Source organism: Lagenorhynchus albirostris, chromosome 20 (genome assembly GCF_949774975.1).
Source record: "Lagenorhynchus albirostris chromosome 20, mLagAlb1.1, whole genome shotgun sequence".
NCBI classification, from domain to species: domain Eukaryota; kingdom Metazoa; phylum Chordata; class Mammalia; order Artiodactyla; family Delphinidae; genus Lagenorhynchus; species Lagenorhynchus albirostris.
In genome coordinates this window covers 21,474,200-21,489,491 of record NC_083114.1, presented here as the reverse complement: position 1 = coordinate 21,489,491, position 15,292 = coordinate 21,474,200, and the positions used below count along the sequence as shown (strand labels likewise).

The window sequence follows — 15,292 nt, the reverse complement described above, 5'->3', positions numbered from 1 at the left end:
AGTGAGTCAGCGGGCGGTGAGCGAATGAATGACCGCTCGAGGGGATGTATGCCGGCCACCGGGCCCTGTTTGACTGTCCAGCCTCAGCTTACCTGACCCTGGTTACCAGGGAATGCCACTCTGGGCCCTCCTTTTCATCCCCCTCCCTCACTGTGACCTCACCACCTGCCCCATTATGACCCAGTCTGGCTCCCAGTTAAAACTGGAGGGCAGGGGGCCCAGGCAGTCCTGGGACCAACGGCCATGGGTGAGCGAAACTACTACCGAGCCGAGCCGTTCACTGGCCCCATCCCCAGGAAATGCCAGGAGCAAGGATACTCAATTCTTCTGATCCCGGTCAGCTTCATCTTGCTCAACGTGGGGATCAACGTGGTGACTATGGTCAGGGCAGGATCTGTGCAGCGCGGTTGGGGGAGCCCTGGGGTCTTGAAGGGGCTGAGGTGGGAGGGCTGCTGGGGTGTGACCGGACAAGGGTTGGATTTCAGGGCTCACCCTGCTCCCGGCCTCCCCCCTCCCCTTCTTCCCTCAACTCTGGAGGCATCTGAAGAGATTCTTGCGGGCACTTTTCAATCGTATTTTCCACAAAGGTGAGTGGGCGCCGGCGTGGGTTCAGGGGATGTGGGCCTGTCCCCTTTCTTCTATCCCTGCCTTGATTCTCAGCCCCTCAGGAACCCAGGCCCTGACCCATCTCGCCTTTCCCCACAGACAAGCAAGCCAGCTGTGTAGGCAGCCATCGCATGTGCATGCGCTGCTCCGTGGATCCCAAGAACCTGTGCTCAAGAGTTTCTTCCCGCTTCTGCCATCGCCCAAGCTTCCTGCTCGGGCAGGCAAACCACCTTGACTACTGCCTGCAGCGGGGCTCGGCGGGGGCGGAGCCGGCTGCCCCCCACCCCCACCCCCACCCCCCACCCCCCCGCCGCGGGCGAGTGAAGGAGAAGGCGGGCGGAGCGGGAGGCAAAAAGCCTACAGCACCCGGTATTCCCAGGCGGTCTCCCATCCAAGTACTAACCAGGCCCGACCCTGCTTAGCTTCCGAGATCAGACGAGATCGGGCGCGTTCAGGGTGGTATGGCCGTAGACGGGGGCGGGGGCCGCGGGCTGCCTCTTGAGGCCCACTTTCGCTGGCGCTGGCGCCTTAACGCCAGCCCGGCGGCCGGCCCGCCCCGGCAGGGCCCCCTCGCCCGCCCAGGCAGGGGGAACGGAGGTCTCGGGTATCGGGCGGCGGCGGAGGGTTTGGCGACCACCTCCCAGCCCAGGGCGGCCGTGACCCAGCAAACCCTTCGGCGCTTGGCGCCCCGCCCAAGATCCCGCACGTCGCTCACAGGCACGTGGCCCCGGAGGCTTCAGGGCCCGGGGCCCGCGGTCCCTTGGGCCTCGGCCCTGCCCGCCCACGCGGCGCTAGGCGCAGCCCGGCCGCAGCCCGGGCCGGCCCTCCTGCCCGACAGCAGCTGGCCCGAAGCCACTGGGAGCCACCATTGAGTCGCCACGGCCCCTCAGCCCCGGCCAGGCCACCCTTGCCCCCACAGCCCCCGCCGAGCTCAGGACCCCGCCCCTGGTGGCCGGCAGGCCCGGGGAAGCGGCCCCTGCCCTCGATCCCGCTCCCGCACCCGGCCGCGGTGACACGCCAGAGGGGCGGGGTGGTGTGGGGGGGGGGCTTTTGTCGGAGGGAGCTGTGGAGGGACACACCGGCACACAGGTGGCGGCGCCGGGGCTGGGCGCCGGTGGGGGCGGCCAGGTGCAGGTCGAGGGGCTCGCGGGCCGAAAGGACGGCAACTGGGCCCGCGGCGGAGTCTGAGTCCGGGCCAGCCGCCCCAGGAGCGTCTGGGGTGCGGCTGCCTTCCAGGGCCGCCTTCTGGCCGCCTGGCCGGCCGGGCCGGCGGGGAGCGCCCCCGCCGGCGCGCGCCGTGGTGGGAGGGGCCTGAGGAGGCGGGGCCTGCAGCGGGGCCCGGCGGGGGCGGTGCCGGCGGCCCCCGCCGCGGGCGAGTGAAGGAGAAGGCGGGCGGAGCGGGAGGCAAAAAGCCTACAGCACCCGGTATTCCCAGGCGGTCTCCCATCCAAGTACTAACCAGGCCCGACCCTGCTTAGCTTCCGAGATCAGACGAGATCGGGCGCGTTCAGGGTGGTATGGCCGTAGACGGGGGCGGGGGCCGCGGGCTGCCTCTTGAGGCCCACTTTCGCTGGCGCTGGCGCCTTAACGCCAGCCCGGCGGCCGGCCCGCCCCGGCAGGGCCCCCTCGCCCGCCCAGGCAGGGGGAACGGAGGTCTCGGGTATCGGGCGGCGGCGGAGGGTTTGGCGACCACCTCCCAGCCCAGGGCGGCCGTGACCCAGCAAACCCTTCGGCGCTTGGCGCCCCGCCCAAGATCCCGCACGTCGCTCACAGGCACGTGGCCCCGGAGGCTTCAGGGCCCGGGGCCCGCGGTCCCTTGGGCCTCGGCCCTGCCCGCCCACGCGGCGCTAGGCGCAGCCCGGCCGCAGCCCGGGCCGGCCCTCCTGCCCGACAGCAGCTGGCCCGAAGCCACTGGGAGCCACCATTGAGTCGCCACGGCCCCTCAGCCCCGGCCAGGCCACCCTTGCCCCCACAGCCCCCGCCGAGCTCAGGACCCCGCCCCTGGTGGCCGGCAGGCCCGGGGAAGCGGCCCCTGCCCTCGATCCCGCTCCCGCACCCGGCCGCGGTGACACGCCAGAGGGGCGGGGTGGTGTGGGGGGGGGCTTCTGTCGGAGGGAGCTGTGGAGGGACACACCGGCACACAGGTGGCGGCGCCGGGGCTGGGCGCCGGTGGGGGCGGCCAGGTGCAGGTCGAGGGGCTCGCGGGCCGAAAGGACGGCAACTGGGCCCGCGGCGGAGTCTGGGTCTGGAGGGCTCTGAGCCTCCATCCGCTCTGGTGCCTCGGGGCTACCGGCCCGAAGCCTGGTAGCGCGACACCCCACCGGCCCACAGACGTAGCCTCCCCAGCTGTGCTCACAGCGAGTCCAACCGCAGCCCGCACCCCTCCACGGGACACTTGGATTACTCCCGCGATCCCCACGAGGTGCGGCACCCGGCGGCCGAATGGGCTGAGATCCTGCCCTTGCGGCGCCCTGTGGCCACCTCCGCCTCCCTCACGGTACTGGCCGAGGCCTCGGACCAGCGGGCCCCGGCTCCCAGCTCAGCGCTGCTCCTCCGCCCCTCTCACCTCCTGCCCGACGTCCAGGCTACCGAGCACCCTCCACCCCCGCCCACCTTCATGCCACTCAGCCGGAACCCGGGAGGCCATGCCAACTACCAGGTGTATGACCGTCTGGTGCTGAAGCGGCAACCGCAGGAGGGCCAAGCGCGGGCCAACTCGCTGCTACCTTCCACCTCGGCCTCCAGGCCCTCTCTGCACGGGAGCCAGACTGGGAAAATGAACTTACCAGCAGCAAATGGGGGCAGGGGCAGGGGGCGGCAGGGCATGGAGAGAGGAATAAAGAGCGCCAGAGTCCAGGAAACATTGGTGGTCTGTGGCTTGGAAGCGCCACTCCTTCTGCCAGCCTGGGTCCCTGCGCTTGGCTTCCTGCAATAAGAAGCCAGTGTCCCCTTCTTGGCCTGAGGGTCCCTTTGGTTTAGTGGCCACAGTTCCGCCAGCAGGCCCCTCCTGGTCCTATACCATGCACTAAGTACATCTGCAGCTGCAGACTCCAAACCCCTGGTCTCTGGGCACCTCCTCTGTGTCTCAGCTGTCCCTGTCCACAGAGAGCCTCATACAAGAAGTTGCTTCCAAACTGGGAGGTTCCACATCTGGGCAGGTCCAGCTCCAGGCCCAGTGAAGGGCATGAAGAAGGCTGAGGCTCTGGACTCCAGCCAGGCCTTCAGCAGGCCTCTGAGGCCAAGGTCTTCCTAGTCTCAAGAGGGGCCAAGAGACGCAATGTGTCATTTGAACAAGTGAGTCAGCGGGCGGTGAGCGAATGAATGACCGCTCGAGGGGATGTATGCCGGCCACCGGGCCCTGTTTGACTGTCCAGCCTCAGCTTACCTGACCCTGGTTACCAGGGAATGCCACTCTGGGCCCTCCTTTTCATCCCCCTCCCTCACTGTGACCTCACCACCTGCCCCATTATGACCCAGTCTGGCTCCCAGTTAAAACTGGAGGGCAGGGGGCCCAGGCAGTCCTGGGACCAACGGCCATGGGTGAGCGAAACTACTACCGAGCCGAGCCGTTCACTGGCCCCATCCCCAGGAAATGCCAGGAGCAAGGATACTCAATTCTTCTGATCCCGGTCAGCTTCATCTTGCTCAACGTGGGGATCAACGTGGTGACTATGGTCAGGGCAGGATCTGTGCAGCGCGGTTGGGGGAGCCCTGGGGTCTTGAAGGGGCTGAGGTGGGAGGGCTGCTGGGGTGTGACCGGACAAGGGTTGGATTTCAGGGCTCACCCTGCTCCCGGCCTCCCCCCTCCCCTTCTTCCCTCAACTCTGGAGGCATCTGAAGAGATTCTTGCGGGCACTTTTCAATCGTATTTTCCACAAAGGTGAGTGGGCGCCGGCGTGGGTTCAGGGGATGTGGGCCTGTCCCCTTTCTTCTATCCCTGCCTTGATTCTCAGCCCCTCAGGAACCCAGGCCCTGACCCATCTCGCCTTTCCCCACAGACAAGCAAGCCAGCTGTGTAGGCAGCCATCGCATGTGCATGCGCTGCTCCGTGGATCCCAAGAACCTGTGCTCAAGAGTTTCTTCCCGCTTCTGCCATCGCCCAAGCTTCCTGCTCGGGCAGGCAAACCACCTTGACTACTGCCTGCAGCGGGGCTCGGCGGGGGCGGAGCCGGCTGCCCCCCACCCCCACCCCCACCCCCCACCCCCCCGCCGCGGGCGAGTGAAGGAGAAGGCGGGCGGAGCGGGAGGCAAAAAGCCTACAGCACCCGGTATTCCCAGGCGGTCTCCCATCCAAGTACTAACCAGGCCCGACCCTGCTTAGCTTCCGAGATCAGACGAGATCGGGCGCGTTCAGGGTGGTATGGCCGTAGACGGGGGCGGGGGCCGCGGGCTGCCTCTTGAGGCCCACTTTCGCTGGCGCTGGCGCCTTAACGCCAGCCCGGCGGCCGGCCCGCCCCGGCAGGGCCCCCTCGCCCGCCCAGGCAGGGGGAACGGAGGTCTCGGGTATCGGGCGGCGGCGGAGGGTTTGGCGACCACCTCCCAGCCCAGGGCGGCCGTGACCCAGCAAACCCTTCGGCGCTTGGCGCCCCGCCCAAGATCCCGCACGTCGCTCACAGGCACGTGGCCCCGGAGGCTTCAGGGCCCGGGGCCCGCGGTCCCTTGGGCCTCGGCCCTGCCCGCCCACGCGGCGCTAGGCGCAGCCCGGCCGCAGCCCGGGCCGGCCCTCCTGCCCGACAGCAGCTGGCCCGAAGCCACTGGGAGCCACCATTGAGTCGCCACGGCCCCTCAGCCCCGGCCAGGCCACCCTTGCCCCCACAGCCCCCGCCGAGCTCAGGACCCCGCCCCTGGTGGCCGGCAGGCCCGGGGAAGCGGCCCCTGCCCTCGATCCCGCTCCCGCACCCGGCCGCGGTGACACGCCAGAGGGGCGGGGTGGTGTGGGGGGGGGGCTTTTGTCGGAGGGAGCTGTGGAGGGACACACCGGCACACAGGTGGCGGCGCCGGGGCTGGGCGCCGGTGGGGGCGGCCAGGTGCAGGTCGAGGGGCTCGCGGGCCGAAAGGACGGCAACTGGGCCCGCGGCGGAGTCTGAGTCCGGGCCAGCCGCCCCAGGAGCGTCTGGGGTGCGGCTGCCTTCCAGGGCCGCCTTCTGGCCGCCTGGCCGGCCGGGCCGGCGGGGAGCGCCCCCGCCGGCGCGCGCCGTGGTGGGAGGGGCCTGAGGAGGCGGGGCCTGCAGCGGGGCCCGGCGGGGGCGGTGCCGGCGGCCCCCGCCGCGGGCGAGTGAAGGAGAAGGCGGGCGGAGCGGGAGGCAAAAAGCCTACAGCACCCGGTATTCCCAGGCGGTCTCCCATCCAAGTACTAACCAGGCCCGACCCTGCTTAGCTTCCGAGATCAGACGAGATCGGGCGCGTTCAGGGTGGTATGGCCGTAGACGGGGGCGGGGGCCGCGGGCTGCCTCTTGAGGCCCACTTTCGCTGGCGCTGGCGCCTTAACGCCAGCCCGGCGGCCGGCCCGCCCCGGCAGGGCCCCCTCGCCCGCCCAGGCAGGGGGAACGGAGGTCTCGGGTATCGGGCGGCGGCGGAGGGTTTGGCGACCACCTCCCAGCCCAGGGCGGCCGTGACCCAGCAAACCCTTCGGCGCTTGGCGCCCCGCCCAAGATCCCGCACGTCGCTCACAGGCACGTGGCCCCGGAGGCTTCAGGGCCCGGGGCCCGCGGTCCCTTGGGCCTCGGCCCTGCCCGCCCACGCGGCGCTAGGCGCAGCCCGGCCGCAGCCCGGGCCGGCCCTCCTGCCCGACAGCAGCTGGCCCGAAGCCACTGGGAGCCACCATTGAGTCGCCACGGCCCCTCAGCCCCGGCCAGGCCACCCTTGCCCCCACAGCCCCCGCCGAGCTCAGGACCCCGCCCCTGGTGGCCGGCAGGCCCGGGGAAGCGGCCCCTGCCCTCGATCCCGCTCCCGCACCCGGCCGCGGTGACACGCCAGAGGGGCGGGGTGGTGTGGGGGGGGGCTTCTGTCGGAGGGAGCTGTGGAGGGACACACCGGCACACAGGTGGCGGCGCCGGGGCTGGGCGCCGGTGGGGGCGGCCAGGTGCAGGTCGAGGGGCTCGCGGGCCGAAAGGACGGCAACTGGGCCCGCGGCGGAGTCTGGGTCTGGAGGGCTCTGAGCCTCCATCCGCTCTGGTGCCTCGGGGCTACCGGCCCGAAGCCTGGTAGCGCGACACCCCACCGGCCCACAGACGTAGCCTCCCCAGCTGTGCTCACAGCGAGTCCAACCGCAGCCCGCACCCCTCCACGGGACACTTGGATTACTCCCGCGATCCCCACGAGGTGCGGCACCCGGCGGCCGAATGGGCTGAGATCCTGCCCTTGCGGCGCCCTGTGGCCACCTCCGCCTCCCTCACGGTACTGGCCGAGGCCTCGGACCAGCGGGCCCCGGCTCCCAGCTCAGCGCTGCTCCTCCGCCCCTCTCACCTCCTGCCCGACGTCCAGGCTACCGAGCACCCTCCACCCCCGCCCACCTTCATGCCACTCAGCCGGAACCCGGGAGGCCATGCCAACTACCAGGTGTATGACCGTCTGGTGCTGAAGCGGCAACCGCAGGAGGGCCAAGCGCGGGCCAACTCGCTGCTACCTTCCACCTCGGCCTCCAGGCCCTCTCTGCACGGGAGCCAGACTGGGAAAATGAACTTACCAGCAGCAAATGGGGGCAGGGGCAGGGGGCGGCAGGGCATGGAGAGAGGAATAAAGAGCGCCAGAGTCCAGGAAACATTGGTGGTCTGTGGCTTGGAAGCGCCACTCCTTCTGCCAGCCTGGGTCCCTGCGCTTGGCTTCCTGCAATAAGAAGCCAGTGTCCCCTTCTTGGCCTGAGGGTCCCTTTGGTTTAGTGGCCACAGTTCCGCCAGCAGGCCCCTCCTGGTCCTATACCATGCACTAAGTACATCTGCAGCTGCAGACTCCAAACCCCTGGTCTCTGGGCACCTCCTCTGTGTCTCAGCTGTCCCTGTCCACAGAGAGCCTCATACAAGAAGTTGCTTCCAAACTGGGAGGTTCCACATCTGGGCAGGTCCAGCTCCAGGCCCAGTGAAGGGCATGAAGAAGGCTGAGGCTCTGGACTCCAGCCAGGCCTTCAGCAGGCCTCTGAGGCCAAGGTCTTCCTAGTCTCAAGAGGGGCCAAGAGACGCAATGTGTCATTTGAACAAGTGAGTCAGCGGGCGGTGAGCGAATGAATGACCGCTCGAGGGGATGTATGCCGGCCACCGGGCCCTGTTTGACTGTCCAGCCTCAGCTTACCTGACCCTGGTTACCAGGGAATGCCACTCTGGGCCCTCCTTTTCATCCCCCTCCCTCACTGTGACCTCACCACCTGCCCCATTATGACCCAGTCTGGCTCCCAGTTAAAACTGGAGGGCAGGGGGCCCAGGCAGTCCTGGGACCAACGGCCATGGGTGAGCGAAACTACTACCGAGCCGAGCCGTTCACTGGCCCCATCCCCAGGAAATGCCAGGAGCAAGGATACTCAATTCTTCTGATCCCGGTCAGCTTCATCTTGCTCAACGTGGGGATCAACGTGGTGACTATGGTCAGGGCAGGATCTGTGCAGCGCGGTTGGGGGAGCCCTGGGGTCTTGAAGGGGCTGAGGTGGGAGGGCTGCTGGGGTGTGACCGGACAAGGGTTGGATTTCAGGGCTCACCCTGCTCCCGGCCTCCCCCCTCCCCTTCTTCCCTCAACTCTGGAGGCATCTGAAGAGATTCTTGCGGGCACTTTTCAATCGTATTTTCCACAAAGGTGAGTGGGCGCCGGCGTGGGTTCAGGGGATGTGGGCCTGTCCCCTTTCTTCTATCCCTGCCTTGATTCTCAGCCCCTCAGGAACCCAGGCCCTGACCCATCTCGCCTTTCCCCACAGACAAGCAAGCCAGCTGTGTAGGCAGCCATCGCATGTGCATGCGCTGCTCCGTGGATCCCAAGAACCTGTGCTCAAGAGTTTCTTCCCGCTTCTGCCATCGCCCAAGCTTCCTGCTCGGGCAGGCAAACCACCTTGACTACTGCCTGCAGCGGGGCTCGGCGGGGGCGGAGCCGGCTGCCCCCCCCCCCACCCCCCACCCCCCCCCCCCCCGCCGCGGGCGAGTGAAGGAGAAGGCGGGCGGAGCGGGAGGCAAAAAGCCTACAGCACCCGGTATTCCCAGGCGGTCTCCCATCCAAGTACTAACCAGGCCCGACCCTGCTTAGCTTCCGAGATCAGACGAGATCGGGCGCGTTCAGGGTGGTATGGCCGTAGACGGGGGCGGGGGCCGCGGGCTGCCTCTTGAGGCCCACTTTCGCTGGCGCTGGCGCCTTAACGCCAGCCCGGCGGCCGGCCCGCCCCGGCAGGGCCCCCTCGCCCGCCCAGGCAGGGGGAACGGAGGTCTCGGGTATCGGGCGGCGGCGGAGGGTTTGGCGACCACCTCCCAGCCCAGGGCGGCCGTGACCCAGCAAACCCTTCGGCGCTTGGCGCCCCGCCCAAGATCCCGCACGTCGCTCACAGGCACGTGGCCCCGGAGGCTTCAGGGCCCGGGGCCCGCGGTCCCTTGGGCCTCGGCCCTGCCCGCCCACGCGGCGCTAGGCGCAGCCCGGCCGCAGCCCGGGCCGGCCCTCCTGCCCGACAGCAGCTGGCCCGAAGCCACTGGGAGCCACCATTGAGTCGCCACGGCCCCTCAGCCCCGGCCAGGCCACCCTTGCCCCCACAGCCCCCGCCGAGCTCAGGACCCCGCCCCTGGTGGCCGGCAGGCCCGGGGAAGCGGCCCCTGCCCTCGATCCCGCTCCCGCACCCGGCCGCGGTGACACGCCAGAGGGGCGGGGTGGTGTGGGGGGGGGGCTTTTGTCGGAGGGAGCTGTGGAGGGACACACCGGCACACAGGTGGCGGCGCCGGGGCTGGGCGCCGGTGGGGGCGGCCAGGTGCAGGTCGAGGGGCTCGCGGGCCGAAAGGACGGCAACTGGGCCCGCGGCGGAGTCTGGGTCTGGAGGGCTCTGAGCCTCCATCCGCTCTGGTGCCTCGGGGCTACCGGCCCGAAGCCTGGTAGCGCGACACCCCACCGGCCCACAGACGTAGCCTCCCCAGCTGTGCTCACAGCGAGTCCAACCGCAGCCCGCACCCCTCCACGGGACACTTGGATTACTCCCGCGATCCCCACGAGGTGCGGCACCCGGCGGCCGAATGGGCTGAGATCCTGCCCTTGCGGCGCCCTGTGGCCACCTCCGCCTCCCTCACGGTACTGGCCGAGGCCTCGGACCAGCGGGCCCCGGCTCCCAGCTCAGCGCTGCTCCTCCGCCCCTCTCACCTCCTGCCCGACGTCCAGGCTACCGAGCACCCTCCACCCCCGCCCACCTTCATGCCACTCAGCCGGAACCCGGGAGGCCATGCCAACTACCAGGTGTATGACAGTCTGGTGCTGAAGCGGCAACCGCAGGAGGGCCAAGCGCGGGCCAACTCGCTGCTACCTTCCACCTCGGCCTCCAGGCCCTCTCTGCACGGGAGCCAGACTGGGAAAATGAACTTACCAGCAGCAAATGGGGGCAGGGGCAGGGGGCGGCAGGGCATGGAGAGAGGAATAAAGAGCGCCAGAGTCCAGGAAACATTGGTGGTCTGTGGCTTGGAAGCGCCACTCCTTCTGCCAGCCTGGGTCCCTGCGCTTGGCTTCCTGCAATAAGAAGCCAGTGTCCCCTTCTTGGCCTGAGGGTCCCTTTGGTTTAGTGGCCACAGTTCCGCCAGCAGGCCCCTCCTGGTCCTATACCATGCACTAAGTACATCTGCAGCTGCAGACTCCAAACCCCTGGTCTCTGGGCACCTCCTCTGTGTCTCAGCTGTCCCTGTCCACAGAGAGCCTCATACAAGAAGTTGCTTCCAAACTGGGAGGTTCCACATCTGGGCAGGTCCAGCTCCAGGCCCAGTGAAGGGCATGAAGAAGGCTGAGGCTCTGGACTCCAGCCAGGCCTTCAGCAGGCCTCTGAGGCCAAGGTCTTCCTAGTCTCAAGAGGGGCCAAGAGACGCAATGTGTCATTTGAACAAGTGAGTCAGCGGGCGGTGAGCGAATGAATGACCGCTCGAGGGGATGTATGCCGGCCACCGGGCCCTGTTTGACTGTCCAGCCTCAGCTTACCTGACCCTGGTTACCAGGGAATGCCACTCTGGGCCCTCCTTTTCATCCCCCTCCCTCACTGTGACCTCACCACCTGCCCCATTATGACCCAGTCTGGCTCCCAGTTAAAACTGGAGGGCAGGGGGCCCAGGCAGTCCTGGGACCAACGGCCATGGGTGAGCGAAACTACTACCGAGCCGAGCCGTTCACTGGCCCCATCCCCAGGAAATGCCAGGAGCAAGGATACTCAATTCTTCTGATCCCGGTCAGCTTCATCTTGCTCAACGTGGGGATCAACGTGGTGACTATGGTCAGGGCAGGATCTGTGCAGCGCGGTTGGGGGAGCCCTGGGGTCTTGAAGGGGCTGAGGTGGGAGGGCTGCTGGGGTGTGACCGGACAAGGGTTGGATTTCAGGGCTCACCCTGCTCCCGGCCTCCCCCCTCCCCTTCTTCCCTCAACTCTGGAGGCATCTGAAGAGATTCTTGCGGGCACTTTTCAATCGTATTTTCCACAAAGGTGAGTGGGCGCCGGCGTGGGTTCAGGGGATGTGGGCCTGTCCCCTTTCTTCTATCCCTGCCTTGATTCTCAGCCCCTCAGGAACCCAGGCCCTGACCCATCTCGCCTTTCCCCACAGACAAGCAAGCCAGCTGTGTAGGCAGCCATCGCATGTGCATGCGCTGCTCCGTGGATCCCAAGAACCTGTGCTCAAGAGTTTCTTCCCGCTTCTGCCATCGCCCAAGCTTCCTGCTCGGGCAGGCAAACCACCTTGACTACTGCCTGCAGCGGGGCTCGGCGGGGGCGGAGCCGGCTGCCCCCCACCCCCACCCCCACCCCCCCCCCCCCCCCGCCGCGGGCGAGTGAAGGAGAAGGCGGGCGGAGCGGGAGGCAAAAAGCCTACAGCACCCGGTATTCCCAGGCGGTCTCCCATCCAAGTACTAACCAGGCCCGACCCTGCTTAGCTTCCGAGATCAGACGAGATCGGGCGCGTTCAGGGTGGTATGGCCGTAGACGGGGGCGGGGGCCGCGGGCTGCCTCTTGAGGCCCACTTTCGCTGGCGCCTTAACGCCAGCCCGGCGGCCGGCCCGCCCCGGCAGGGCCCCCTCGCCCGCCCAGGCAGGGGGAACGGAGGTCTCGGGTATCGGGCGGCGGCGGAGGGTTTGGCGACCACCTCCCAGCCCAGGGCGGCCGTGACCCAGCAAACCCTTCGGCGCTTGGCGCCCCGCCCAAGATCCCGCACGTCGCTCACAGGCACGTGGCCCCGGAGGCTTCAGGGCCCGGGGCCCGCGGTCCCTTGGGCCTCGGCCCTGCCCGCCCACGCGGCGCTAGGCGCAGCCCGGCCGCAGCCCGGGCCGGCCCTCCTGCCCGACAGCAGCTGGCCCGAAGCCACTGGGAGCCACCATTGAGTCGCCACGGCCCCTCAGCCCCGGCCAGGCCACCCTTGCCCCCACAGCCCCCGCCGAGCTCAGGACCCCGCCCCTGGTGGCCGGCAGGCCCGGGGAAGCGGCCCCTGCCCTCGATCCCGCTCCCGCACCCGGCCGCGGTGACACGCCAGAGGGGCGGGGTGGTGGTGGTGGGGGCTTTTGTCGGAGGGAGCTGTGGAGGGACACACCGGCACACAGGTGGCGGCGCCGGGGCTGGGCGCCGGTGGGGGCGGCCAGGTGCAGGTCGAGGGGCTCGCGGGCCGAAAGGACGGCAACTGGGCCCGCGGCGGAGTCTGGGTCTGGAGGGCTCTGAGCCTCCATCCGCTCTGGTGCCTCGGGGCTACCGGCCCGAAGCCTGGTAGCGCGACACCCCACCGGCCCACAGACGTAGCCTCCCCAGCTGTGCTCACAGCGAGTCCAACCGCAGCCTGCACCCCTCCACGGGACACTTGGATTACTCCCGCGATCCCCACGAGGTGCGGCACCCGGCGGCCGAATGGGCTGAGATCCTGCCCTTGCGCCGCCCTGTGGCCACCTCCGCCTCCCTCACGGTACTGGCCGAGGCCTCGGACCAGCGGGCCCCGGCTCCCAGCTCAGCGCTGCTCCTCCGCCCCTCTCACCTCCTGCCCGACGTCCAGGCTACCGAGCACCCTCCACCCCCGCCCACCTTCATGCCACTCAGCCGGAACCCGGGAGGCCATGCCAACTACCAGGTGTATGACAGTCTGGTGCTGAAGCGGCAACCGCAGGAGGGCCAAGCGCGGGCCAACTCGCTGCTACCTTCCACCTCGGCCTCCAGGCCCTCTCTGCACGGGAGCCAGACTGGGAAAATGAACTTACCAGCAGCAAATGGGGGTAGGGGCAGGGGGCGGCAGGGCATGGAGAGAGGAATAAAGAGCGCCAGAGTCCAGGAAACATTGGTGGTCTGTGGCTTGGAAGCGCCACTCCTTCTGCCAGCCTGGGTCCCTGCGCTTGGCTTCCTGCAATAAGAAGCCAGTGTCCCCTTCTTGGCCTGAGGGTCCCTTTGGTTTAGTGGCCACAGTTCCGCCAGCAGGCCCCTCCTGGTCCTATACCATGCACTAAGTACATCTGCAGCTGCAGACTCCAAACCCCTGGTCTCTGGGCACCTCCTCTGTGTCTCAGCTGTCCCTGTCCACAGAGAGCCTCATACAAGAAGTTGCTTCCAAACTGGGAGGTTCCACATCTGGGCAGGTCCAGCTCCAGGCCCAGTGAAGGGCATGAAGAAGGCTGAGGCTCTGGACTCCAGCCAGGCCTTCAGCAGGCCTCTGAGGCCAAGGTCTTCCTAGTCTCAAGAGGGGCCAAGAGACGCAATGTGTCATTTGAACAAGTGAGTCAGCGGGCGGTGAGCGAATGAATGACCGCTCGAGGGGATGTATGCCGGCCACCGGGCCCTGTTTGACTGTCCAGCCTCAGCTTACCTGACCCTGGTTACCAGGGAATGCCACTCTGGGCCCTCCTTTTCATCCCCCTCCCTCACTGTGACCTCACCACCTGCCCCATTATGACCCAGTCTGGCTCCCAGTTAAAACTGGAGGGCAGGGGGCCCAGGCAGTCCTGGGACCAACGGCCATGGGTGAGCGAAACTACTACCGAGCCGAGCCGTTCACTGGCCCCATCCCCAGGAAATGCCAGGAGCAAGGATACTCAATTCTTCTGATCCCGGTCAGCTTCATCTTGCTCAACGTGGGGATCAACGTGGTGACTATGGTCAGGGCAGGATCTGTGCAGCGCGGTTGGGGGAGCCCTGGGGTCTTGAAGGGGCTGAGGTGGGAGGGCTGCTGGGGTGTGACCGGACAAGGGTTGGATTTCAGGGCTCACCCTGCTCCCGGCCTCCCCCCTCCCCTTCTTCCCTCAACTCTGGAGGCATCTGAAGAGATTCTTGCGGGCACTTTTCAATCGTATTTTCCACAAAGGTGAGTGGGCGCCGGCGTGGGTTCAGGGGATGTGGGCCTGTCCCCTTTCTTCTATCCCTGCCTTGATTCTCAGCCCCTCAGGAACCCAGGCCCTGACCCATCTCGCCTTTCCCCACAGACAAGCAAGCCAGCTGTGTAGGCAGCCATCGCATGTGCATGCGCTGCTCCGTGGATCCCAAGAACCTGTGCTCAAGAGTTTCTTCCCGCTTCTGCCATCGCCCAAGCTTCCTGCTCGGGCAGGCAAACCACCTTGACTACTGCCTGCAGCGGGGCTCGGCGGGGGCGGAGCCGGCTGCCCCCCACCCCCACCCCCACCCCCCCCCCCCCGCCGCGGGCGAGTGAAGGAGAAGGCGGGCGGAGCGGGAGGCAAAAAGCCTACAGCACCCGGTATTCCCAGGCGGTCTCCCATCCAAGTACTAACCAGGCCCGACCCTGCTTAGCTTCCGAGATCAGACGAGATCGGGCGCGTTCAGGGTGGTATGGCCGTAGACGGGGGCGGGGGCCGCGGGCTGCCTCTTGAGGCCCACTTTCGCTGGCGCTGGCGCCTTAACGCCAGCCCGGCGGCCGGCCCGCCCCGGCAGGGCCCCCTCGCCCGCCCAGGCAGGGGGAACGGAGGTCTCGGGTATCGGGCGGCGGCGGAGGGTTTGGCGACCACCTCCCAGCCCAGGGCGGCCGTGACCCAGCAAACCCTTCGGCGCTTGGCGCCCCGCCCAAGATCCCGCACGTCGCTCACAGGTCCCTTGGGCCTCGGCCCTGCCCGCCCACGCGGCGCTAGGCGCAGCCCGGCCGCAGCCCGGGCCGGCCCTCCTGCCCGACAGCAGCTGGCCCGAAGCCACTGGGAGCCACCATTGAGTCGCCACGGCCCCTCAGCCCCGGCCAGGCCACCCTTGCCCCCACAGCCCCCGCCGAGCTCAGGACCCCGCCCCTGGTGGCCGGCAGGCCCGGGGAAGCGGCCCCTGCCCTCGATCCCGCTCCCGCACCCGGCCGCGGTGACACGCCAGAGGGGCGGGGTGGTGTGGGGGGGGGGCTTTTGTCGGAGGGAGCTGTGGAGGGACACACCGGCACACAGGTGGCGGCGCCGGGGCTGGGCGCCGGTGGGGGCGGCCAGGTGCAGGTCGAGGGGCTCGCGGGCCGAAAGGACGGCAACTGGGCCCGCGGCGGAGTCTGAGTCCGGGCCAGCCGCCCCAGGAGCGTCTGGGGTGCGGCTGCCTTCCAGGGCCGCCT

The 15,292-nt window shown here is 68.4% G+C and overlaps 7 non-coding genes across 7 annotated transcripts; all 7 read right to left on the bottom strand.

The window, feature by feature from the left end:
* Positions 1-960: 960 nt before the first annotated feature.
* LOC132512340 (5S ribosomal RNA) lies at positions 961-1,079 on the bottom strand. The gene has a single exon (XR_009538075.1). It is a non-coding gene; the product is annotated as a 5S ribosomal RNA (ribosomal RNA).
* Positions 1,080-2,016: 937 nt separating this feature from the next.
* On the bottom strand, positions 2,017-2,135 carry LOC132512339 (5S ribosomal RNA). The gene has a single exon (XR_009538073.1). It is a non-coding gene; the product is annotated as a 5S ribosomal RNA (ribosomal RNA).
* A 2,724-nt stretch (positions 2,136-4,859) lies between these two features.
* LOC132512338 (5S ribosomal RNA) lies at positions 4,860-4,978 on the bottom strand. The gene has a single exon (XR_009538072.1). It is a non-coding gene; the product is annotated as a 5S ribosomal RNA (ribosomal RNA).
* Positions 4,979-5,915: 937 nt separating this feature from the next.
* LOC132512337 (5S ribosomal RNA) lies at positions 5,916-6,034 on the bottom strand. Its single transcript, XR_009538071.1, has one exon. It is a non-coding gene; the product is annotated as a 5S ribosomal RNA (ribosomal RNA).
* A 2,724-nt stretch (positions 6,035-8,758) lies between these two features.
* Positions 8,759-8,877, bottom strand: LOC132512335 (5S ribosomal RNA). The gene has a single exon (XR_009538069.1). It is a non-coding gene; the product is annotated as a 5S ribosomal RNA (ribosomal RNA).
* A 2,727-nt stretch (positions 8,878-11,604) lies between these two features.
* LOC132512334 (5S ribosomal RNA) lies at positions 11,605-11,723 on the bottom strand. Its single transcript, XR_009538068.1, has one exon. It is a non-coding gene; the product is annotated as a 5S ribosomal RNA (ribosomal RNA).
* Positions 11,724-14,440: 2,717 nt separating this feature from the next.
* On the bottom strand, positions 14,441-14,559 carry LOC132512333 (5S ribosomal RNA). The gene has a single exon (XR_009538067.1). It is a non-coding gene; the product is annotated as a 5S ribosomal RNA (ribosomal RNA).
* Positions 14,560-15,292: the final 733 nt, after the last annotated feature.